Source organism: Haliotis asinina, chromosome 15 (genome assembly GCF_037392515.1).
Source record: "Haliotis asinina isolate JCU_RB_2024 chromosome 15, JCU_Hal_asi_v2, whole genome shotgun sequence".
In the NCBI taxonomy this organism is placed as follows: Eukaryota; Metazoa; Mollusca; class Gastropoda; order Lepetellida; family Haliotidae; genus Haliotis; species Haliotis asinina.
Window position 1 is genome coordinate 37680586 of NC_090294.1, and position 27676 is coordinate 37708261.

Below are 27676 nucleotides of genomic sequence, written 5' to 3' on the forward strand. Positions count from 1 at the left end.
AGGAGTCAGGTTTCCCAAGAACATTTAAAGTACACTAAAGAACAAGGCCTTCTTTCACAAAGCACTAGGGTGATCGTAAGTCACTAAGGTCACCTTAGTATAATGTTAAAGAATTGGAGCTAATGTTAACCTCAGTAAAGGTTTTTTGGTGATTGGAGCCCCAGGTCTGTACTGTATCTATTTACAGATCCACCCATCGCTTTGCTAAAGTTTTTTTTTTTAAATATAAGGGCACGGTGTTGTATGTATTTGTCTCAAACCTTACTGAAAGAGGGACAACAAATATGCAAAGACAATGGTACTGTTTGGTCTTCGAGGTGTCTTTGACATTGGTTGTGACCGCGTGGTTGAAATTGCGGGAAAAGTTTTAATAAAGCGAACTTGACAGTTCCTTGATTAGAAAGACTGCCATTTTAACTTCTTCAGTTTTGTCATTACATCCATATGGCACTCCTGTGCACAACATTCAAGGCCGGTGATTTTATCTGGCTTCCCTTAAAGGCGACCTTTTCAAGGCTTTTACATGGCTAATATTTTAGAGATTCTCTTATTTTCTTTGAATGGCATTTTAGAAGTTGGGAAGTACAATATAGAACAAATTTTATGGATAACAACTTCTTCTGTTATCTTCAATAAAAGAAGGTGTTATTCGTAACGTTGTTTTTATTGTTATGTTTCGTGATGAAAGTCGTGAAGTTTCGAAAATGAATGATTGCAACTGAAATATCGGATATATTCACATATGTGTGTGCCTGGTACGGAAAGGGTGTAAACTGTATTCGTAGAGATGATAAGTTCCTTAAATGGATAATCCAGTGTGAATCCATTCTTTTGTGGCAAGGGCATTACATAAATATAACCAAACCCCAAATAATAGTTTTATAGGCTTCTTATATTATTGTAAATGTGTAATTGATTAAAAACACATTCTGTAATTCTGAAAGAAGATTCCATTCTTAAATCACTCCATTTTATTTAGTTGTGATCGTGATTTGCTAATGTAGGCAATCCCCTATATACCATTCTTACCATTTTGTGTATGAACCAACACGACTTTCTGTAGTTGAAGTGCGAATTTGACTTTCATTTTAGGCTAGTCGGATATACTGTCTAAATGTCTAAACGATTGTTGAGAATTCCTGAAGAAGGAGTTTACCCTGTGACAGTACAGCCTCGATTTGATCAACCATTACCGATTAATTTTGAGGTGGCACATGCCGAGGCACTAACTGCCACAGCAGAAATTGCATGCATGGGTATATGGGTCGGTCTCGTATTTCCAGACAGTTTTCATTGAAGGTCTGTATTGGTTTGCCTGTACACCTAGTTAAATGGTTTATGGCATTGTGTTTGGACAGGAAGCCAAGTTAGCCCAAAATCATGGAATAGGGTCATTTTCTCGGTTACACACCTCGTTAGCCATGGAATCTGTGTTTCCTGACGCACATGTATATGTATAGGGTATTAATTCCTTTTGTACTAGCGAATTGACCTTTCGAATCTTTGAAAATATATCCTCTTTAATTTAACCTGGTTCCTATTTAGGACAGAGTGGTGTAAATGGAATAGGCTACACTATTTCGGTATGTATGGGAGAGTGTCCTCTAGACTGCTCGACAGCATGAGCATCAGTCGGACAGAGCACGATCGCTAAAGCTGGAAATGGATATATGTGCTTGCGTCTGAGTCAGCTGAGATAAGTAAAATGCAACAAAACTCGACGCTGTAGTGAGCTCGAAGGAAAGTCGGTTGTAATCACCTATATATACTCACAGAGCATCTGAATATTACGAAAAACGCATTATCTGCTTACTATGATAAACTTGCATGAATCGGTTTCTTGATAAATATGACGGAGATATATAGATAGATAGATAGATATAGATATATAGATATACATATATATATAGAGAGAGAGACATACATACATACATACATACATACATACACATACACACACACACACACACACACATATATATATATATATATATATATATCCAACTATGCCACAGATCGGAATTCATGGTATTGATTTTAGCTGTAATGATACGAAGCGAACATGTCAATATTTGAAAAGACACACGAATACTATGTTATACACACACACACACGCACACACACACACACACACACACACACACACACACACACACACACACACATATATATATATATATATGCCACTATGCCACAGATCGAATTCATGGTATTGATTTTAGCTGTAATGATACGAAGCGAACATGTCAATATTTGAAAAGACACAAAAATACTATGTTATACACACACAAACACACACACACACACACACACACGCACGCACGCACGCACGCACGCACGCACGCACGCACGCACGCACGCACGCACGCACAATATAAAGATGTGTGGTTTAGGTTACATAATGTTTTCAAACTATTGACAGAAAATCAGTTCACGTGAAATAATTGACTGTGACATGGGACCATCTGGCCACGTGAAATCAGTTTCGGCTTAATGCTGCTGACCTCAGCCAATTTACAGTTGTCTTCTGATCAACGTCGACCACGCAGAGTGTTGCAACGTGTTGTCTTTGGTTTTACCGTCAAAAAACCATCACTCTTTGGAAGATCGAATTTTGTGACATGAAAACAGATGATTGTGTTAAATGAAATTTTCCCGTTTTCTGAAACACGTGGTGAAAATAACATAGCATTCGTGAGTCTTTTCAAATATTTTAATGTTCTCGTCGTATCATTACAGCTAAAATCAATACCATGAATTCCGATCTGTGGCAGCAATGTCCGAAAACGTCTTTAATGTGATGGTATGTTATTGCGTACCTATCAGTGACAAAGTATCACATAATGACCAGCAGGGTCAGATGCCATACATCAATGTAACGTTTATGGATCAAAGTAATGATACTGTAAGTACATACTATCATTTTTACATTCTCATAACAGTCTGCTTAAGTATCATTTCCGATTTCCGTCCGCTTACATGAATAAACCTGTAACAAATACGCCCTTTTATCGGAGAGGAACCAGTACCCTAAAATGCATTTATCACTGCCATAATTATCAGGAAAACAAGTGGTACAAGTTCATCTTAAGCAAGCAGTAAATGCAATTTATGAAAGACTCAATTGCTTTGTGAGAAGGTAGTAGCCATTAAGATAGGCCTTCGTTCTTTGCTCCGATCTGAGGTTTCTAAAGCATTGATTTAAGCGCGAATTGATTCCTCTCAGCCTACATAAATGCTGATTGATAACGTTTATCTTATCTCAACGCGTTCAGTCGTGTAATGGACTGACCACTTTATGTTCTCAGGTGGAGGTGGTGTTTGGAAGGTCAATTAGACAGGGATATTTATTTACAAATTCACCAGGATATGCTCACAAAAATATGCTTCAGATTCTTGAAACACTGACACTAAAATCATGAATTTAGGCAAAAGATTAGAAACAGAATTTGAAAAAATGACCTGCGATTCTATTACTAGTTGCACGTTGACTATACAACATTCACGATTTTAAGACGCTGCTGATACGCTGCTCGCATCAACCAATATTTGATGGTTCTATTACGCTTTGAAAAACAACTTTGTAACAGGAGTATAAAGAAGGTACACAAAGGCCAATACGTCAAGTAACATATTTGCCTTCCAGACACAAAACACGTGACTAAATTTTGTCTGACTTGTTAGCAATTAAAGCTCCGAAAGAGGATTCTGGTGACCTTGGTACAGTCAGGCTGGTAAAGCTCATCATCAGCTCAGGGCCCTCGCCCCTTCTAAACGCAGTCCAGACAACGAATGGGACTTCTCCCAGGAAACACTGCCTAGTCGAACCCACCAAGAACTCTTCGGAGAATATCAAGGCTCCCCAACACTGCAGCCTTCTGCATTACCCAGATTGTCAGAAGGGCTGTCCTTCCGGAGGAGAACCCGGGCACCCTCCTCCTCTGCGCCAAGAGATCAGGAGGTACCAAACTAAGGGCACCGAGAACAATGCGGAGCCTGACGACAGTGTACTCGGGATGCAAGCGAGACATTTCAAAGGCGAGGTCCGCATATCTATCATGCTTTTCCTGACTCTTGTCAATCACATTGCTGTCAAAAGGGACAGAAAAACTGAATGAATTTATTATTACTATAAAGCTACCGAGTATTCTTTTAACACGAGGCCTTTAAAATTGAGTAACTTTATTAATCATAAACTAATGTTTTTTGTTCATGTGAAAACAAAAATATCATTTTCCCTTTTGTCGTTGTGATGTTACTCCACTAACATAAAGTCTCTGGCCAACAATACATACGTTACTGAATATGAAATCGGCTTGATATCCTTTATTTTGAAACAGGATATTGTGTAAGCAGCTTTGGAGCAAATCGATGTACCTCACTTTTTTCAGATTCATGTCATTGCCTTGAACTGTTCCATTCGAGCAAATTTTGAAATCCACTCTGTAAACAATACACAGATACTCTATCATTATCAGGTTGTTTTTTATATGAATGTTTGGTCACAATCCAACATTTGACTGAATATCTTAATGACATACATCGATTATTGAGAAGGTTTAGGATGCTAACAAGTAAGAAAAACAGTCATAAATATCGTTCCCTTCTTAAAAAATATATCGATGTTTTGTTGTTAACAAGGATGAAGACAGTTTTCTGGGTTAATAACTAAACGGTCATTGTCACATGTTGCTGATACAGCGGAAATGATTGAAACAATTTTGTATTTTGAAGTCTTAAATACAAATATATCGGCACGGACAAGTTCATCTAATTTTATTTAAATGAACAATCAAAATGGCGGATCACGATATTCAAGGTGTGAGTGCATACATCACCCAGTCAAATTTTGTTTCTCACGCTGTCAAACATTTCTCAAATGCAACTGACCCAAAGGTTACTCAAAACTGGTACCATTTGGAATTCGTCGTTTCTTGTGGCCGTGGTTGAAATTACGGGAAAACATTAAATACAACGAAGTTGGCAGTTCCTTGATTTGAAAGACTACTATTTCAACTTCTTCTGTTTTCTCATTACATATGGCATTGCTATGAACAGCATTCCAGTCTAGTGATTTTATCTGGCTTCCTTGAAAGCCGACCTTTTAAGTCCCTTTGATGGAATTTCTCATATTTTATGAAGATAGTCACGATTTTCGAAAATGAATTACTGTAATTAAAATATGTGATTTATTCCATTTAACACGGACATCTTATTTTTGTGTTGGCTCATTACAAACACATTTGCACATTTACACAAAAATGTGTTCGCGTATGTGTGTGTTTGTGTGTGTGTGTGTGTGTGTGACAACAGTGGTTCATCACCGAATCACGGGCATCACCAAACATTCTTCGCCATAGTCACACTTATCAGAATCAACATAAAACTCAATTACAAATCTGTTGTTGAACAGGGTCCCGTCTCAGATTATGATCCATGGATTTCAAAGGACACGCCTGACATGTTGTATGCACGGCCTGTTGTCGACGTTGCAGAGAGTATCAAAGATGAATAATCAACGATCAGGTAACAAAATGAACATGACGTCCTCGACGTTCTCGTAAAAACTTGAGAAGGGTGATTACATCAACACATGAACTTGTCAAACAGCAATCCCCAATTCCAGTATGTCGATATCCTCGCTAAGTGACCACAGAAGCCTTTGGGAACTTCTTCGCGATCACAACATCGTCATCCTGTTATCACAAGAAGATCTGTTCCGACACCACCAAGAGGTTTACAGTGGTCATGTCATTATCGCGTAGAAACCTGATTTGACAGGTTAAACGTGCTTTTCGTGAAACGGAATTGAGAGACCAGTCTGTGGTAAAGACTCAAGTCAACCCATAAACACGGAAAACTGATCTGTGATCTGAACAAACTAAACAAATGCGTTGGAGTAAGTGAATATTTTTTACACCGTTGTTATCATTATTTCAACAATTTCACGGTAGGGACAGAAATTTGCATCACACATTGCAAGAACAATGTAGTCATTCAAAATTGGGTGTTCGGTTTGATGAGCGAACACTTTAACCACTACGCTATCTGCCCTGCTGTGGAGGGTTGTCAAACGATGCCGAGAAGCTGAGACGTTGTGGCTACTTTCTTGTGTTAAGAGCGGCGTTTTATTAAAACACTAACTTTAACATGAATTTCCAACTCCAATATTATAAACATTATTTCTAGCAGTACTCCATGGTTCTCAGAAAATGAGCAATGACGTTTTTTTGATCGAAGGTTAAATTGTAAAGCGTGCACTCAATTTCAAAACTTGCTAATTTTTATTTATCACCTAGTCGAAAGCGTTGACACTTAAAAAAAACAAAAAACGTAACAGTAAAGTAAAATTTGTTCAATACGGACAACGTAAGAGACGCCTTCACTACCAGCGATCTGGATTTGATGTCATTGAACTGTCAATGAATATGATTATACTACAACCCAAGGACATATTTCATTGATTATTCAAGATTTAGCCATAAGTACAGTAAAACCTATCAAATGTTCCAGCCCGTGTCTAAACTTAATACACTAAATCAATCCATAAGTAAAGAAGCGATAGATCAGTAGCTGACAGAATGTAACTTTCAAAAACAATGAGTAATTCGTCTGTCCCTGGTGGCATTCGAGAGCAGAAAACATTTCGTGTACCCGAGTCTGTCAGAAAAGTCCAATCCGGGAACGTCATGGCCAGAATCGGTCTTCCATAACCAAGGTTACCGAAAAAGGCGATTACACACACATCAGGTGTTCCGGCTCGCTGATTTGCTTGACACTTGTCATCGTATCCCATTCGTGTTGGCTTGTGCTCACTCTGAGGGTCACTGGACTGTCTGGTCCAGACTCATTAATGTACAGACTGCCGCGATGCAGCTTTAATATTGCTTAGTGTAGCGTCACGCAATAAACACGCACATGTCCAAGTCTAGTTTTAGCGATCGTGCTCTACCTGACTGTTGTTCATGCTATCGATCAAAGGTTTGACAAGCCGTGAGTCGAGCAGAGGACACTCTCTCATACATGCTGAAATATTGTAACCTATTACATTTACTTCACTCTGTTGTAAATAGAAGCCAGGTTAAATCGAATGGTATCTAAGTTTTAAGAGTAGAACATCTAATTCGCTAATGCAAAAATAATTGTTAACCTGTACATGTTCATCTGGAAACACAGATGCCATGGTTTACGAAGTGTATAACTGAGCAAACGACCCCATTCCATGGTGTTGGCCTAAACTTTCTGTCCAAACACAGTGCAGTAAATCACTGAATTCGGTGAACAGGCAAACCGTCAGAGACATTCAATGATAACTGTCTGTAAATACGAGACCGACCCACATACTCAACGGGAAAGCATGCAATTTCTGCTGTGGCAGTTAGTGCCTCGGCATTTACCACTTCAAAATTAATAAGTAATGGATGATCAAAACGACTTTTCTGTTACGTGATAAACCTCTACTTCAACAATTTTCAACAATCGTTTATGCATTTTAGCATATCCGACTAGCCTAGAATGAAAGTCTAATTCGCACTTCAACAACAGAAAGTCGAGTCGGTTCATACTCAGAATAGCAAGAATGGTCACAGGGGGTTGTCTACATAAGCAAATCACGATCACAACTCCTAAAGAAAAAGGAGTGATTTAAGAAAAGGCGAGCTTGTCTTTCAGAATTACAGAATGTATTTTAATTCAACACACAAAACATAATTACACAAAGGCATAAGGAGCCAAAAAAACTATTATTTAGGATTTGGTAACGTTTATGCAATGATCTTTGCAAAAGAATGGATTCATACCGAATTAGCTATTTATGGAACTTATTTTCTGCCAGTTTACGCAAATACAAATGGTCTCAAATGAAGCTGTAACACCAAATCTACACCACCTTCTGCACGTCATGGTAGTTATATAATTCATTAGACTACGTATAAATACAGTTATTTCTCTCCTTTATGATTTTAAATCATACCATATGCTCATCAGAGAGCTCCGTTGTATGTGTTGTGACGGGTGTCTGCGCTCTGACAAATAAAATTGTAAGCTTAGTAGACTTTATATGTTCCAAATGTTACGTTTTTTATGTACGTGTTTTGTTTCTGTTGAATTTTGATGTTTCGTTTTCACTTCAATATCATATGTTGTCAGTGAGCTTGAAAGGACAGGTACATCTCTTTGCCGAAATCACCAAATGGTTATTGCCCGATTTTTATTGTTCCCAATACATTTATATAATGATGCCACACCCTCATATCTATCCTATGGCTGAAAAACTGAAGACAGTATCTCTCAACTGCAGAGGTCCCAACAATAATATGAAAAGAAAGAAAGTATTCAATTTCCTAAAAAAGAAAAAAGCTAACATTGATTGCTTCCAAGATTTACACTTTACAGATGAAGATATTCAACATATAAGACAACAATGGGGTTACAAAGAATGCTACATAAGTCCCTTCACAAGCAATTCCATGGGAACATCTATAATGTTCAACAATAACTTTGAATTCAAGGTTGTCAATACTATTACAGATGACAAGGGAAATTTTGTTCCTCTTTATGTTAATATTGATGAATTTAGATATACTATCATTAGTATCTATGGATGTAACCATGACTGTCCAGATTTTTTGCAAAACATTATAGATGCTATTGAAAAGTTTGATAATGAGAAAATAATAGTATGTGGAGACTGGAATCTAGTGAAAGATCACCCAACAGACACCCACACCTACAAACTCATTTACAATCCAAAGGCTAGACGAAAAGTATTAGACCTAATGGAAGATCTGGATCTTAAAGACCCCAGGTGTGAACATAAGTTTGGTGAAAGGAGATATACATGGCGACAGCCAACCCCTTTGAAACAAGCCAGACTCGACTTCGAAACGCTATCAGCCGTTAGACACTGTGATATATTACCTAGTTTAGGATCTGACCACTCTCTCATAGAATTATCACTTACACTTTCAAATATGCCTCGTGGTCGAGGCTTATGGAAATTTAACAATTCCTTACTGCCTGATAGAAAATATGTGGAAGTGATAAAAATCCACGATAAAATCTACACTTGACCAATATAAAATTAATGATGAAAATCATAACAAAGACAGAACATATTGAATTGCTGATCAATTACCATGGGAAACTCTACTATTAATGATTAGAGGAAAGACAATTTATCATGCCTCAGCTCAACTTTTTAAAATTCCTTTGGAATGATCTTGGTGAAGTTTTGAGAAGATCTCTAAATTTTGCTTTTTCTCGGACTGGAAATGTAATCCGTCTCCCAGAAACAGGGGCTTACAACATGTATTCCAGCAGGAAGTAAGTCTAAAAGGTTCTTAAAGAACTGGCGACCCATTTCGCTTCTAAATATATCATATAAGATTGCTGCTGCAGCCATTGCCAACAGAATCAAGCCTGTCCTCCCACATATCATAAATGAAGACCAAAAGGGCTTTGTCATTGGAAGATAGGAGAAGTGACTAGACTAATATATGACCTTATGGAATATACCAAAACATATCAAATCCCTGGACTACTCCTTCAGATTGACTTTGGGAAAGCCTTTGACTCAGTTGACGTAAGATATATAATAAATGTGCTTATTTTCTATCATTTTGGAGCAGAGTTGAGCAAGTGGGTAAACCTTTTCTACCATGATATTGAATCTAGAGTATTAATAAATGGCTTTGCATCACCTTTCTTTAAAATAACTCGGGGCTGTCGTCAAGGTGATCCTCTATCACCTTATATATTTTTGGTTTGTGTAGAAATTTTGGCCATAATGATGAAAAATAATAAGCATATAAGAGGAATGAAAGTTGGCAATATTGAATACATTATGTCACAATTTGCTGATGATACCACGTTCACACTAGATGGTTCTGAAATATGTCTTTATGCTGCTTTTAATACATTGCAATTCTTTGCAAGATTCTCTAGGCTAAAAATCAATATTGAAAAGCTAAATTGGATAGGATCAAAAAAGAGATCAAGATTAAAGTTATGTAAGGACTGGAATTTTGACTGGTCCCATACTGAATTTACACTGTTAGGTGTCCACTTTGACATAGATTTAGGAAATATGGTTGAGAAAAATTATGCAGATAAATTATCCCAAATTACGAAAGAAATGAACACCTGGTCAGCACGATCACTTATTCCCTTTTGACGAAACACAGTTTTGAAATCACTTCTGCTTCCTAAATTAAATCACCTATTTGAAACACTCCCAAATCCTCCCGACAATGTTTTAGATAAACTTCAAAAGCTATGTTTTAGATTTATATGGAGAGGAAAACCAGACAAAGTTAAAAGGGACATTATTACATATCTTCCAAAACATGGTGGATTAAAGGTACCAAAAATTAAAGAGACAATTGCTGCCCCAAAGCTTGGATGGTAAGAAAATTTTTACGTAAAATCATATAAGTGGGATTATCTTTTTCTTAGATAACAGATGAGATTTACCCATGGTTTGCAGATAGTAATTATATTAAAAATAGTGTTACTCCAGCCTTAACTAATCAGTTTTGGAAGGATGTGTTACTTGCTTGGACCTGGTTCATATCTAAGCAAAAAGATACCATTACAAATATGTTTGAAATCCAATCACAGTCTGGTGTAGTGATGACATATTGATAGATAACAACCCTATTCTTTATAAATACTGGTATAGCGAAGGAGTTGTATTGTATCTCACATGCTGACAGCAGAAGGGAAATTTCTATCCCTTGATGACTTTATGGATCTAAACTCAAAACTAATTTTCTGACCTATGAAGGGGTCAAGCCAGCAATTACTACTTACATGTTAAAGCCACATATTTCACATTTCACCACCCTAAGCACTAAACCGACACACCCTTTTAATTTTTCTAAACTAAAATTCAGTGAAAAAGGTAGCAATATTTTTTAAACACCCCTGTGCTCTAAATACAAAACAAAATACTACAATAAAAACTGGGACAGCTTGAATCTAAACCTTTTACCAAAGGCATGGGAAATATTTAATATCATCCCATGGAAATGCACTTATAGCATCGATTTAAGATGGTTACAATATAGAATTATTCATATTATTCTACCTTCCAAAACAGCTTTAGTTTAAGATCAAGTACATAGACTCACCCATTTGTAGTTTTTGTAACTATAAAATTGAATCAATTACCCATCTCTTTTGGAACTGTGAAATTGTTCAAAATATCTGGAAAAACCTCCAGTCATGGCTCTTAACTGACTTGAAGATTCCGTTGTATTTCACAAACCAGAGTGTCTTGCTTGGGATCAAAGGGAAAACTAATAATCCAATAAATGCCATAATACTTGTTGTGAAGCAGGTTATCCTAAAACACAGGAGAAATCCAACTGTACCTTTTATCAGTCATGTGAAAAGGGAGATAATTAAGTATTGTGACATTACAAAATATGTTTATTCCTCTTCTTGTGGTGTTGACAAATTCTTTTCTTTTTGGTCAAGATCTCTACATGCTCTTTACCAGCACTATAAGGAGAGCGATGGATAATTTCGTCTATGTTACTATGTTAACTATGTTATCTCTGTCTCACATACATGCATGCATGTATACATACATACATACATACACACACACACACACACACACACATACATACATACATACATACATATACATACATCCATACATACACATACATCCATACAAACATACAAACATACATACATATACATGCATACATACATACATACATACATACACACACACACATACATACATACATACATACATACATACATACATACATACATACATACATACATACATACATACATACATACATACATACATACATACATACATGATGAATACTTTTAAGGTAGACAGGGTATATTCAGCGTCAGGCAATAACAATCAGTTACCTTTACAAGCAAATTGTGTAGCTGACACAGAACATGTTTCCCCTTTTCCAAACCGGATGCAGAAATTAGAATAGATCTCCCATGATTATGGGAATGGTTCATATCAAAAGTATGCTTCGTCTGAGAGTAGCCAAAGGATACATTTACCAACATAACAGCTGTGACATTCAAACTCCTAGGAAGCAACAGAGACCAAAAACTGCATTAATCAGTGGATTGAATATGGTCGGAATGATCGATGTACGAGCAGTTGCGGGATTAAGGGTGCTTGGCTGATCAGCAACTTCAATAACTGTGCTTATCATGAGTCGGACGTACCAATATCCACAGATATTATACGACATAAGCAGTCTGAAATTTAGATATGTTTACTTATTTCAGTACGAAAATATTCAACCACATTGTGAACTTGACACTTTCAATCACACGAATTAAAACACATAAAGGATTTAATGAGTGCAAAATAATGAAATTATTAATGTGCCCTGCGGCTATCATTCAGGTAAAAAAATGACAATAAAATGTGGAATGCAGCATAATTTTAAAACGAAATTATTACATGACGTTCACAACAATGAAATGAGATTGACGGTTGGAACAAAATGCTCCCAAACCAATTTCGCTGACTGCTTCAAATCGGTCAGCCTCATGTGAGGCTTTCCCTTGTTGTACCACACCCGTAATCTGCAATCTGGAAAGCGCAGCTCGAAGTGTGGAGAAAATCATTTTCCATTGTTTGTGGTTGAATCTTTAATGTCCCATCGTGGGATAGGTTCTGTGTACGGTAGTCTTGTTCAGATACCTGCGGTGCGCAGTCGATTCCTGATGGCCTGAGCTCATATTCTACCTCTGACCAAACCGGTTGGAAGAGTGCAGTTACATTGCAGGGATGACACGACTTGACTCATAGACCATCTTGATGTCACATACAGTGCCCGCTTGATGTACATTATCCTCAGATATAGCAACAGGTCAACACTTGTGCAACTACTACATCGACTATTAAACCTGTCTATAGCGCGCTCACGTTTCCAGTGTCAATGTCCAATGAGTATACCCAAAGGGTGATAAACAATGTGGAAGCATGTACAAACAGACATAATTTTGAACGTCTTTTTTGGGTCCTTCGCTTTCAGTTCACTTCCTGTGTAAATGGATCAAGACAATGCCAAGTTCATTATTCATATAAGGACAATTTAAAAACCAATACGGTTGCTGTGTTCAAATGATACATCTTCGAAGTATCGAAACATTTGGAACAAGTTGAGTCCGAGGTCATTACATGTGCTCTTTAAAGACACAAAGAGTTGGCAAAGAGGGCATCTATTTCCGAATTTTATTGATTGATAGGTAACAGCTATTGTGAACAGCAATTACCAGCTAAGTCCTTACCTATTACTTCAGCCCGCAGTTATTTTAAGATCTGTTCCATTTGAAGAATCAGTGGGAAGACAGAAGATGTTTGTTTCTGTTCTTTATCTACCTATGTCAGAAAACAAACCAGCCACATAAAAGATTGATGTGCCGTACTTTCCATGCCATCATTACATGTTACTTTTATTAATGAATAAAACCAATAAGAATGCTCCCCCCAGTCTACTTTAATATGAACAAGAGGCAATGCACATCAGTTCGACAGGTTACGTCCCTTACTTGCACCAGAACTCGGTAATCGTGAGTTCTAATCCCACACGTATTCTGTTTTCGATTCTAACATTGTCAGTAGTGTTCCCTTGGTCAGTTGAAATGTGCATTAAGTTAATACGGTGTATCGTTTTCAGTGTGCCTCACTGAAATATCATTGCTTATCATTCGCCATCTCCTATCAATTGACCCATGTTTGCCAAGCATCGTCCATGTGCAATGTTAGTCATTTCGACCCATGTTGTTCTGTCAAATCCGGTCCATTCCGAGTGTGTTTCTAGGTTTTATCAGTACCATAGCCAACATCGTAGTTGTCACTAAAATGGTAAACAACACTTAACGTTTTGCTTCGACAATCATTTCACTTGCCTAGCTGCAAAATGTGCAGTGCCTTAACCTGAAGCCATCTATTCTTCATGATGAAGAGTAATTTCCTGAGCTGATGTCCCTATTTGTGACGAAGAAGCCAACATCTGCACATATCAACATCCACACCTCGAAGTAACCGTTACCTATTCCTCTTAGGAACGTAATTTAACAAAGTCTATGAACCCGAGACTGATCACCCGTAACTTTACGTTTTTGCTTGTAGGTTCTAACATCTTTGTCATCTAGGTTGACAGGCCGTCAAACTTGCTGAACAACCTGAAACAGTCGCTCCCGCCCACGCCAGGAGAAAAGGTCAAACATGGAACAGGAAACTGGGTGATTGGGTGAGAAGACAGGAGTCACGTTACAGTTTCTGAATGCCATATGTCATATCTTGCTATTATTATGTGCAGTATATTCCATTAAATAGGCATGCAATTATTATATGCAAATTATATTCCATCGACCCATGCAGTGTAAATACCGTGTAATTGGTATGTGAGTGATGTTCCACCACATCATGTAACGTGTTATATCTGGCAATTATCAGGTACATCATATTCCATAAAATCATACAATGTTTTATATCATGCAATTATTACATGCAATATATTCCTTCGAATCGTGCCACTTTTAACAACATACAATCAGTATATGCATTATATTTAATTTAGTGAATAGTGCAGTCTGTTTTATAGCAGTAATGTGCATTCGTGCGGTACATGCGACACTTGTGTGTACACAATCACTATAATACAAATAGTTTTGTTATGATATACAGCTATGATATTTCTGGTGATTGTGTCTGACATACTTGACACTAAGGCGATTACACAAGGGCTGGTCAGCTCTGACTGACTCCATTCTTTCGTCACCGTCTTTGATAAGTGGTTTTGACACTGAGGTTCATTCATAGTTGACCGTGAACATACAATGGATGAATCACAGATACTAACGAAATTCTAACATTCTTTGGAACAGTCTTGTCCATTAAATAGACAAACAAGATTCAGAAAAGGAACCTTGCAAATATGCGGACCTCGCTTACACGGATGTGCCACTCACATTTGAAGTATCAGGTTGTCATTCCCCATAGTTCTCGATGTCAAAGGTCATCTCATGTCTGACACTGGGAGAGTAGGAGGATTTGTTGCCACGAAAGCATCATTTACAGGTAATGCAGAAGGCTCCGGTGGAGTTGGCACAGTTTCCGAAGGGTTACTGGTCACATGGACCCGTCCAATACCAGGCTGCATGCAAGAGCGGCTAAGGGTACCTGAGCTGATGATCAGTCTAACCAGTCTGATTCTATCAGGACCATCCGAACATTTGCTCATATAATACATTCCTATTGTCCAATTGCCCCAATTGAAATGATGAGCGATATCTTATTTCAGGCCTTAATAACCCAGGAAATCTCAACGGCTCTTTTTCTACGCAATTAAGTGTCCATTATCCGGCCTCAGACGTTAGAGAGGCTTAACAGTGGTACAAGGAGGGACAACCAGAGGATCATACTTAGATACGATTTACATGTATCTAATAAGAATAAACATACATTGTCTGGTATGTAGGTTACACTGCAGTCGCATGCCTCGGATAAGCAGCGGGCATTAGTTCATTCTTGACAGTTAACCACAAACTACATATTCTCTGTTTAGAGTTGTACGCCTGAGGTCCATATGACATTGTAAGGAAACGTTATCAATCAAGTTGCAAAAAACGTTTGCGTTGATCGAATACACAGATAGACACTTTTGTGTTATATCACAAAATGCCGTTTGTCATCATGATGACATTATAGCGTTATGATATGTCATCTCAAGCTATTCTTTCTCTTGGGACATTTCCATTTTCATTGTTCTTCAAATAGCTTCGTGGTCGTTCATTCCTTTCGATGATGTCCTTGCAAAAGTATTGTATCTGGACATGATATGTTTCTTATGAGATACCTCGTCTTGGTCGATGTATTTTATTTATATATTAAACTGTTCTACTTAATGCAACAAGTTTCTATTATTGAGTCCAAATGAGCGAGCATAGTTTTACGGGGCTTCCAGAATCATTTCAGCTTGATGGCCTCTGAGGACACAAACATCGGCTTGAGATATTATGTCCATTCGCAGAATGGATCTCAAGCATTCGACATGACCTGGAAAGCTTTGCAAAACGTAACTATCCCACGGTCTCTTTCACTTCAAATATCTGAAAACCTGGCCTTTTTAAGGTTTTTATGTACATCATAGAAGATTACGTTTTAAATATTAAACATTTGCAACACAGCCACCTCACACTTCCATTTGATCTGAATGCGTTCAAAGACATTGGGGCAGCGACTATCAATTCAAAGGTGACAAAAAGCCGTTCGTTCTTTAAAGCGACATTTTATCTTGATATTTTTTTCGTTTGTATTTCTGATTCGTTTTGTCGATACAATGTGATCCATGAAAGTGTGTGCTAAAACATGTCTTCAGCAAATAGTGCTTGTCGGGAGAAGCAAGTGACGAGATGATCATGTTCTCTGATTTTGTAAATGTATGTCATTGCTTTCCAGTTCCATAAATCTTCCGTCTCGTTGTAAATAACCAGTCTCGATCACACACAGACATCCGTCAGATTGATGGAATATTACTGAGTGCTGTGTTAAACAACTTAAAATATACTTCAAGGTGACACGTTGTACAGGTTCGCGATTGTGTGTTCAATATATCAACATCTGAGTTTTTACTTTTTCCAATATTTCCATAAATATTACAGCAAGTGTTTGAAAAAGTGATTTTGTCCGCGGTCGTTTACTCATACCCTTTACATTATATCAAGCTTTCTTCCTCCATAAAACTCTTCTTAGACTGACCGCAGGACATAAATCATTGGCACCAAAATCATGAATATGTCATGAATATGAAAATCAGGATCCATGCCTAGTATCTGTATGCAGAACCAGAGTTGTAAGCGTGGATGTGAAACACTTAATTCCCTGAACATTCCATAAGCTCTTTCCCTAAAGCCAAATATCTAAACATGAAACTCAAGTTTGTAAGGTTTCTCTATTTGATATAAGCTCTGTGTTTTCATGGTCAGCATTAGTGACGTGATCTGCTCACACATCGACTGCAGACATGTTCATCGACGTCTACTGAGAGGAGAAATCTAAAGCCTCTGTGTCCTCTTGGATATTCTGATCAGAAAAATGTCTGTCACCAGCAAACATCGTTAACATAAACTATTTATCAGTACAGTACATGTTGGATATTAGCTACTTATCCGCCACGATGTCCATGAGCGATTTCTCAAATATAAGTGATTAGAAAGCGTTTTCCTTCTTAAAGAAACGCGTTCAGATAAGAGCATTTCCATCAATCATAATTTAGTCGGCTCAGATAAATCAAATCCAACACAACTCAGTGTGGTAGCTCGGAGGAAAGTGGATTGTAATAGCCTATATATTCTCACGGAGCATTTGAATTTTGCGGAAAACGCATCATACGCTTATTATGATAGACTTGCACGAATCGTTTTCTTGATATATAAGACGGAGATAAATGGGGCCGGTCCTTCACAGAAGACAATGCGATTTTGTTGGTGGCTGCAATTGCAAGTGAACATATTTAGGCAGACTTGGTACCACAATAAAATGGAAAAAGTTCCGATGCAAAACTGGCACCAGAAGGTTAATATATGCTGGTAACAATTTGGGTCTTTATAACATAATACAAGTTACAATGATTATATGTACACTATAAATAATTGTGGTTAGGTTACATAAAAGTTTTCAAACTATTTACAGAAAGTGAGATTTACATCAAATAAATGACGTGGAACCATCTAGCCATGACTCGAGGCATCATGCTATTGATTTCAGCTCATTGAGTTTACAGTTGTCCTCAGATCAATATCATGCAGAGTGTTGCAACGCGTTGTCTCTGATTTTATCGCGAAAACCATCACTCTATGGAAGATCGTATTTTGTGACATGCAAACAGGTGATCGTGCTGAGGTGAACGTCATTTCTGAAACACGTGGTGAAGATAATATAGCATTCGTGTGTCATTTCAAATACCTGAAATCAGTAGAATGAAATTCCGATTTGTGGGAACAACGTCCGAAGACGCTGAATGTAATATTATGTTAATGTGTACCCATCAGAAACAATGCATCACATCAGGATCTGCAAAGTCATCTGTCATACACATGAAAGTGATGACGCAGCCTGCTTAGACACCTTTTCCAATCCATTGCTTTGCGACGTCCGCTTACATGAATAAACCTGTAACAGATATGCCCTTTCTTCAGAGAGGAACCAGTACCCTTACATGCATTTATCACTGCCATAATTATCAGGAAAACAAGTAGTACAAGTTCACCTTAAGCAAGCAGTAAATGCAATTTATGAAAGACTCAATTGCTTTATGAGATTGTAGTAGCCATTAAGATCAGTCTCCGTTCTTTGCTCCGTTCTGAGGTTGCTAAAACATTGATTTATGCGCGAATTGATTCCTCTCAGCCTACATAAATGCTGATTGATAAGCGTTTATCTTATATCTCAACGCGTTCAATCGTGTAATGGACTGACCACTTTATGTTCTCAGGTGGAGGTGGTGTTTGGAAGGTCAATTAGACAGGGATATTTATTTACAAATTCACCAGGAAAAGCTCACATACAATATGGTTCAGATTCTTGAACACTGACACTTAAAACATGAAATTATTAAGATCTTAGACTATAGAAGGCTTACGATAAAGACCTTAGATTCTATCAACACATATTACGCTCTGAAAAACACAGAATCAGCAATGTTGGTTTTTGTATTATCATAATTGACTATGTATGTAAATGAGAAAATTACTCCATTCCATGTTTGGTGCTAAACTGACCACCTTTCCAAACACAATGCAATAAACCATTGACCTCGGTAGACGTTGAATGGTAAATACGAAATACGATACAGACGCACATACACAGCAGGAAAGCGTGCGATTTCTGCTGAGGCACTTAGTGCATCGGCATGTACCACTTCAAAATTAATCAGTAATGGATGTTAAAAACGAGGCTTTACTGTCACCTGATAAACCTCTTCTTTAGCAATACTCAACAACCGTTTAAACACATTATTTTTAGATAAGCCTAAATTGAAAGCCTAATTCGCATTTCAACTAGAGAAACTCGTGTCGGTTCATAGTATATCCGACTAGCCTAGAATGAAAGTCTAATTCGCATTTCAACAACAGAAAGTCGTGTCGGTTGATACTCAGAATAGCAAGAATGGTCATAATGAAGCTGTAACACCAAATCTACACCACCTTCTGCAAGTCATGGTAGTTATATAATTCATTAGACCACGTTTAAATACAGTTATTTCTCTCCTCTTGAGACGTTTCTGATTTTATAATTTCATATGCTCATCGGAGAGCTCATTTGTATGTGTTTGTGACGGGTGTCTGCGGTCTCATAGGATAACTTCACTTTTCCTTGAACACATGAAACCTCACTAATCATTTGGCTTTCCGGGATCGTGAGAGGTAAGGTAAGAGGTGTCTTACAACTGCGTCTTACTGTACCACTTACAGAGATATGTTATACGGACGATGATTTGCAACTTTAACTCACGCGAATGAAGCCTATCGGACAATATCCAGACCCTGGAAGATATTTAAAAATCACTTGATATGAATAACATCAGAATGGAATTTCTTCACTGCTGTTATAACCACTACAGATTCCTGCATTAAACATGAAGACGTCTTTGGGATTCAGCAGTGCTTAGATTAAGTACAAGATGAATACTTTTAAGGTAGACAGGGTATGTTCAGCGTCAGTAAACAGTAATCAGTTACCTTTACAAGCAAATTGTGTAACTGACACAGAACATGTTTCCCCTTTTCCAAACCGGATGCAGGAATTAGAATAGATCTCCCATGATTATGGGAATGGTTCATATCAAAAGTATGCTTCGTCTGAGAGTAGCCAAAGGATACATTTACCAACATAACAGCTGTGACATTCAAACTCCTGCCAAGCAACAGAGACCAAATACCGCAATAATCAGTGGATTGAATATGGTCGGAATGATCGATGTTCAAGCAGTCGCGGGACTAAATTAAAGGTGCTTGGCTGATCAGCAACTACAATAACTGTGCTTATCATGAGCCGGACGTACCAAAATCCACAGATATTATGCGACAAAAGTCGTCTGAAATATAGATATATTTACATATTTCAGTACAAAAGTATTCAGCTATATAATACACTTGACATTTTCAATCGCACAAATTAAATCACGTAAAGGATTTAATGAGTGCAAAATAATAAAATTATATATGCGTCTTACTATCAATCGGGTAAACATACTGACAATTCAATGTGGATTGCAACATAATTTAAAAGAAATTAGTACATGACGTTCACCAACAATGAATTGACTTTGACTGCAGGCACATAATGCTCCAAATCGGTCAGGCTCACAAGAACAACACTGTACGTGAAGTTTTCCTATGTTGCCCCACACCAGTAATCTGCAATCTGAAAAGTGCAGCTGGGCAGGAAATCATGCTCCATTGTTTCTGACTGAATCTTTAATGTCCCATCGTGGGATAGGTCCTGTGTACGGTAGTCTTCTTCGGATGCCTGTGGTGTGCAGTTGATTCCTGATGGTCTGTACTAACGCTCATTCCCTGACCAACTCTACTGGAGGGTACAGTTTGCAGCAGAGATTTATAGATCATCTCGGTGTCACATACATCATCCTCAGGTATGACAACAGCCCAACTCTTGTGCAACTGCTACATCGACTGTCGACTGTCCAGCACTGAACCTGTCCATAGCACGCTCACGTATACTCAAAGGGCGATTTACAATTTCGAGTGAGTGAGTGAGTTAATATAATATATTTAACGTCACATCGGCAATTTTTCAGCCATATCGTGACGAGAACATTTAACACTGAAATGGCAGATATGTATTTCATAAGTACACCTGTCGGCAAAGGACAGTAAAACAACTAGAATATCACAGTTACAGTTTAAAACTAGTGTGGAAAGTTAAAACTAATATCACTATTTGGACAACACAATATAAAACACGAGCTATATATCACCAACGACAGAGGGTAGATCACCATGCTAGGGGCCATGGGGACTTACAGTACATTTGCTCCCTGCATGGACCCTAGCTGGATTTACATCATTCCTTCAGCCGTTAGCAATTCAGGAAATCTAGCCATAAATTAAAGAGACAGGTATTCTACGATTAGAAGCTGTGGAACGTTTTGATGTACTTTAAATGTTTTGGGACTTACGTACCCTCTCAGGAGGATACAATTTCGAAGCATGTACAAACAGAAATACTTTTAAACAATGTGTTCGGCTCACTGATTCCAGTATATCTTCTGTGAAAATGGATCAGGAGAATGCGAAGTCAATTATTCATATAAAGGCCATTTAAAAACCAATACGGGTTTGGTGTTCAAATGACATCTTCAAAATATCGCTGACGAAACATTTGGAACACTTTGAGCCTAAGGTCAAAACTTTTTGTCTCACTTTACACATGGCTAAAAGAGCATCCATATTCAATTTTTTTATTGATAGGTAACAGCTATTGAGAACAGCAATTACAAGTTCAGGTCCCTAGGCCACGGTTCTTTTAAGATCAGTTCCATTTGAAGGAGTCGATGGAAAGGATGACACCATGTTCCACACTAGACGTTTTATACTGAAGATATATGTCTCTGTTCTACATATCTACATATGCCAGAAAACAAACCAGTCATTTCATAGATTAATGTGCCATACTTTCCTTATCATTGTTACATGTTATTTTCATTAATGAAAAAAGAAAGAATGCTTCACCAGTTTACTTCACTGCGGACAAAAGGTAATGCACTTAAATTCAACATCGCCTAGTTACACCAGAACATGATTTCTGCTGCTTTAAGTATTCTGCTCATGATTCTAAGTTTGTCAGTAGCATGCCCTTGGTCAATTGTAATTATGATAATACGGTATATCGTTTTAGTGTGTATCTCTGAGCTTCAAGAGAATTCCGCCTTGCTGATAATTGGTCAGCACCTACCAGATGTTCCATTTTGGGGGTTAGTTTTGTCAAGCATAATCCATGTGTAGAGTTAGTGAGTTCGACCCATCTTGTGGTGCCGAATCTGGTCCATTCCGAGTGTGTTTGTAGGTTTTATCAGCACCATAGCTGACATCTTGGGTGTCACTAAAATGGTAAACACCACTTTCAGATATTCTTTCACATTAATTTCACATGAATAGCTGCAAAATGTCAAGTGCCATCATTTCAAAGAAGTAACATATGTACCTAAAGAGGCAGCCATCAATTCTTCATGATGAATAGTTATTTCCTGAGCTGACAAGACCATATGTGACCAGGAAACCAACATCTGCATGTAATAGTATATCTGAAGAACAGCATAATCCGCCAACAGCTCTAAGTAACCGTTAGCTCTTTGTCCTGGAAACGTAATTTTAAAAAATCTAGTCACCCGATGCTCATCGCCGGTAATTCTCCGCAGGTCGTAAGTTCTTCTGTTGAAACAACTGTGTCGCTTTGGTGTACCAGTTTAGGTTGACAGGTCGTGTTAGACTGACACACTTGCTGAACGACGCGAAACAATCGCTCTCGCCCACGTCACTAGACAAGGGCAAGTGGGCGAGTGTCAGGTTACAAATTCTTAATGTTACTTGTAATGTCTTGACATTATTACGTGCAGAACATTCTATTGAATCATCTTGCAGTTATTATATGCATATCATTGAACCATTGAACGCATTGAACCATGCAATTGGTATGTGCGTTATATTCCATCACATCATGTAATGCTTATATCAGGCAATTATCATATGCATCATTTTCAATCCAATCATGCAATGTTTTATATCATGCAAATATCATGTGCAGTTTATTCCATCGAATCATGCTACGTTTTATGTCACACAATTATCGAAAGCATCGTATTGCATCAAATCACGCTATGTTTTAATGTAATGATTAAAGGCAATTTATTCCTTCGAGTTGTGCCAGTTTTTAGCGAGTGAGTCACATCGGCAATATTGCAGCCATATTGTGAATGAATGAATATAAGAACTAAAACCCTGTTGACGAAGAACAGTAAACCCACTAGTATATATCACAGATATCCATTTAAGACTAGTAATTAAGTCTAAAACAGTTTAACTACAGAGAACAATACAATATAAAAATGGGCTATAGATTGCCAACAACTGGAGGTAGATCACCATACTAGGGTGAGTGAGTTAATATACTGAACATCATTGAAAACGCACCACCTGTAAATTTTGAAATAAGGCAATAGAATCTTTTGGAAATGGAAAATTAATGGTGGGAATTTTGATAATAACACACTAGATCGTAAATAACGCTCTACAGTAAAAAACGGATCGTTCGAACACATCATCGAACACATCACATGAAAACAACAAAATTCATGCACATCACACACGAAGGGCACAAATTGCATGCAGAAAGCATGCTGTTCAGGGGTATAAATGACCTTCGGCACAAAACCGTTCTCATTTTCGCAGTACTTTCGTAAGTAAAGTTTTTTCGCCATGCCAAGATTGTCACCAGAGGAACGAGAACAGGCCTTGGGTATGTTGCAGGTCGGCGCTTCAAGCAGAAACATTGCACGACGATTTGGGTGTCATCATTCGACCATTCTGAGGCTTGCTAACAGATACCAACAAACAGGAACCAGCAGGGACCGGCAACGCCCAGGTCAGGCACGTGTTACCACCCCTCGTCAAGATCGAGACATTGTACGGCGCCATATTCGGGATCGAACCTTGCCCGCTGCCAGAACCGCCAACGCTGTCCAGGGTCGACGTGGTTTGATCAGCGCTTCCACCGTCCGACGCCGTCTCCGTGCGGCAGGGTTACGTTGTCGACGCCCTTACGTTGGACCCATCCTGACTGACAGGCATCGCCGTGAACGCCGACAATGGGCTGAACAGCATCGTGTGTGGTTGTTACGACGTTGGCATGGTGTGGTGTTCTCCGACGAGTCGCGTTTTCACTTGCGAAATGCTGACGGGCGTTTACGGGTATGGCGTCGACGGGGTGAACGTTATCATCAGGATTGTGTTGTGCAAACCGATCGGTGGGGTGGAAGCAGCATTATGGTGTGGGGAGGGATAAGTTATCACCACAGAGCCGCTCTGATTGTTTGTCGTGGCAGAGTGAATGCCGTTTACTACCGTGACAACATTCTTCAGAACAACGTCGTTCCCTTCTTTCACCAGCATCAAGATCTGCTCACATTTCAACATGACAATGCACGAGCCCACACTGCACGTGTTTCGATACAGTATCTGGCTAACAACAACATTCCTCTACTTCATTGGCCTGCATTGTCACCAGATTTGTCACCCATCGAACACTTGTGGGATTACATCGGCCAACGCCTCGCACGTCGTCCGCAGATCAACAACCTTGGGGAACTCGACAATGCCTTGCAGCAAGAGTGGAATGCAGTGCCTCAGGACTTTATTCAGAGACTTATCCGTTCAATGAGGAGACGTTGCACAGCTTGTGTTGCTGCTAACGGGGGTCATACACGCTACTGACTTTCCATTTTGACCCCATCTTTATTTCATTGTCAGCTGCATTAAATCTTCACTGTTTTGCTTGATTGTTTTTTGCTTCTTTTCTTTATCAAACATTGGTCTACACAAATATGTAAAATTTACATAGATTGCTCACTTCTGCTCTTAGAAATTCACAATTTTAGGGGTGGTGCGTTTTCAATGATGTTCAGTATATTTAACGTCACATGGGCAATGTCTCAGCCGTATCATGACGAGAACATTTAATTCTGAGATGAAATATATGTATAGTATGTATAGTATAGTATGTATAGTATAAAAACCTGTCAACGAAGGGCAGTAAAATAACTAGAATATCACAAATGGGATTACAACTAGCGTGGAATATTAAAACTAAGATCACTATTCGGACAATACAATGTAAAATCAGGCTACAGATTGCCAACAACTGAAGGTAGATCACCATAGGGACCATGGGGATTTACAGTGCCTTTGCTACCTGCATGGACCCTAGTTGGATTTACATCGTCCCCTCAGCTGTTATCAATTTAGACACATCTAGCTAAAACTTAAAAATACAAATATGCTACGACTAAGAACAGTGGAAAGTTTAAATTTACTGTGAATGTTTTTGGATTTACGTACCCTCTCAGGAAGACAATAATTTTACAATACTTAAACCCCAATTGAGGGTACAGCCACCAACAATTCAAGTTACTAATCCAATCTTCCAATAATTAAGATACATCTATTTACACAACATATTATTCAAAATTCAACCAAAAAATAAATTTCTTTAAAAAAAATAATTAAATGAGACCTAACGCTGGTAAAAAGATCCTTAATTGTTTTAACTGTAAAATACTTATCCCTTATGATGGAGAATTCACAGGCAAAATATGCTTGACCGTGACTCTCTCATCACAAGGGATACAAAAGGGAGGATCCTTACCTTTTAAAAGATATGAATGAGTATATCTAGTAAAGCCAAAACGACATCGTCGTAGAATAACCACTTCTTCTGCATCACATCACGGATGTAAGTTCTAATGCTAGATTGTAATTAGTGTATGGGATAAGAAGTGGTGTCACAGATTTGTTGAGTGCTGCCTTGGCAGCAAGATCTGCCATTGTGTTACCAGAAATTTCCACATGACTTGGTAACCAACAGGAGACAATGTCGTATTGGCCAGCAGCAAGATCATTATACAACTCAATTATTTCTATTAAAAGTGGATGTATACAAGAAATATTTATAATACCCTGAAAGCAAGAAAGAGAGTCGCAATAGATTATATACTGTTTATGTTTAAGGTGTCTTTGAATATATTTAAGAGCCGTTAGTATGGCGTCAGCTTCAGCTGTAAAAAATAGAACTGTATTTGGTACTAGTAATCTAGAAGATATTGTTCTGGATCCAATGAGAGAGGCCACTGCGCCACCGTCCTTGGACCCATCTGTAAATAAGGATTTATAATTGTTATATTTATGTTTTAATTGATTATATTCTTCTTTATATTGTAATTCATTAGTTTCTGATTTTTAAAATGTGGTCAATGTTGTTGGGGTGTGACCAACTGCCAAGAAGAAGAAAGAAGACTACTGAGGGAGCTATGTTTTCCAGCTCAATGTCAGCCGAAGAAAGAATTGGTTTAAATCTATGTCCTAGAGACGGAACAAGAGAAGATTTCTTGTTGTATAAATCTTCATAAAGGGGATTGAAAACACAGTTATAGGCAGGGTTAGATTCATTACAATATAATTTAGTAATGTACTGTAAAGCTAACTTTATACGGCGCTGCTCAAGAGATGGTTCATGAGCCTCAACGTAGAGACTGTCAATAGGTGAAGTTCTAAAAGACCCAAGACAAAGTCTTAAACCTTGGTGATGGACATAGAATCAAGAAGTTTAAGATTGCTTTTGCAGAACTTAGAAATAGTTCTGGGTCTTTATGCGGTTTGTATTTACGACAGAAGTGTAAACAATTGGTTTTTGATTTAGAAAATTTGAAACCGTTTTCAAGACACCATTTATCTATTTTGTTTAAACACAACTGTAGTTGCCGTTCAATAGTATGCATATTTTTCCCACGATAAGAAATATTAAACTCATCCACAAATAACGATCCATGAATTGAATCGTTTAAAACTGTTGATCTTGATGCTAAAAGGAGTGACAGACAAAATACTGCTTTGTAGAACACCCTGATCCTGATTGTAAAGATCAGACAGGGTAGAACCTACACGGACCTGGAACTGTCTGTCATTTAAAAAGTTGGCTATGAATTCAGGCAAACGACCTCGCAAACCGAAGTCATGTAAATCTCTTAAAATGCCATATTTCCAGGTTGTATCATACGCCTTCTCAAGATAAAAAAAGATAGACACATGATGTTTTTATTGATCAGCGCGTTTTTAACAAATGATTCTAAACGCACTGTATGATCGACAGTACTTCTATTTTTACGGAAACCACATTGTATATCTGTTATAAGGTTATTTGTTTGCAAGTACCAAACAAGTCGATTATTTATCATGCGTTCCATGGTCTTCCAAACACAGCTAGTTAGTGAAACTGGTCAATAGTTTGATGGATCCGTATGATCACGTCTAGCTTTAGGTATTGGTGGTACTACTATAGCGTCAGGCCATGAGGGAGGAAAGTTACCCGATGTCCATATATCATCAAAAATAGTCAAGACTGGATTCTGGTAAGTGCTCCAGGAGTTGATAATGTATGTTAGCAGCAATGTAGCAGTATCGTGGGCTTGGTCAAGAGCGGTATAGAGCTCATGAATAGAAATAGTTCATTATAGTCTTCCCCATTATCAGAACTGAAGTTTTCTTTTCTTGTTGTGTTTGGTATTGTTGGAATTTAGGTACATAATTAGAAGAGGAAGAGTGTTTAGCAAGGGTTTCATCCAGTTTAAGTGCAATATCAGATTTATCTGTAAGTAATTGATCTCCATGTTTAAGATGATGGACACCAGATTTAGTACCTTTACCTTTAATTTTCTTGTTTGCATTCATCACTGAAACATGGTTTTCTTATGTGTGGAACTGCCGAGGACTTCGGTAAACTATGGAATTCAGCCATGGAATTCCATTCGTCAGAAAAGCATTTAATAGCATCAGGAACGTCAATAAAACGTTCAGGTTTAAGTTTTGCAGCACAAAG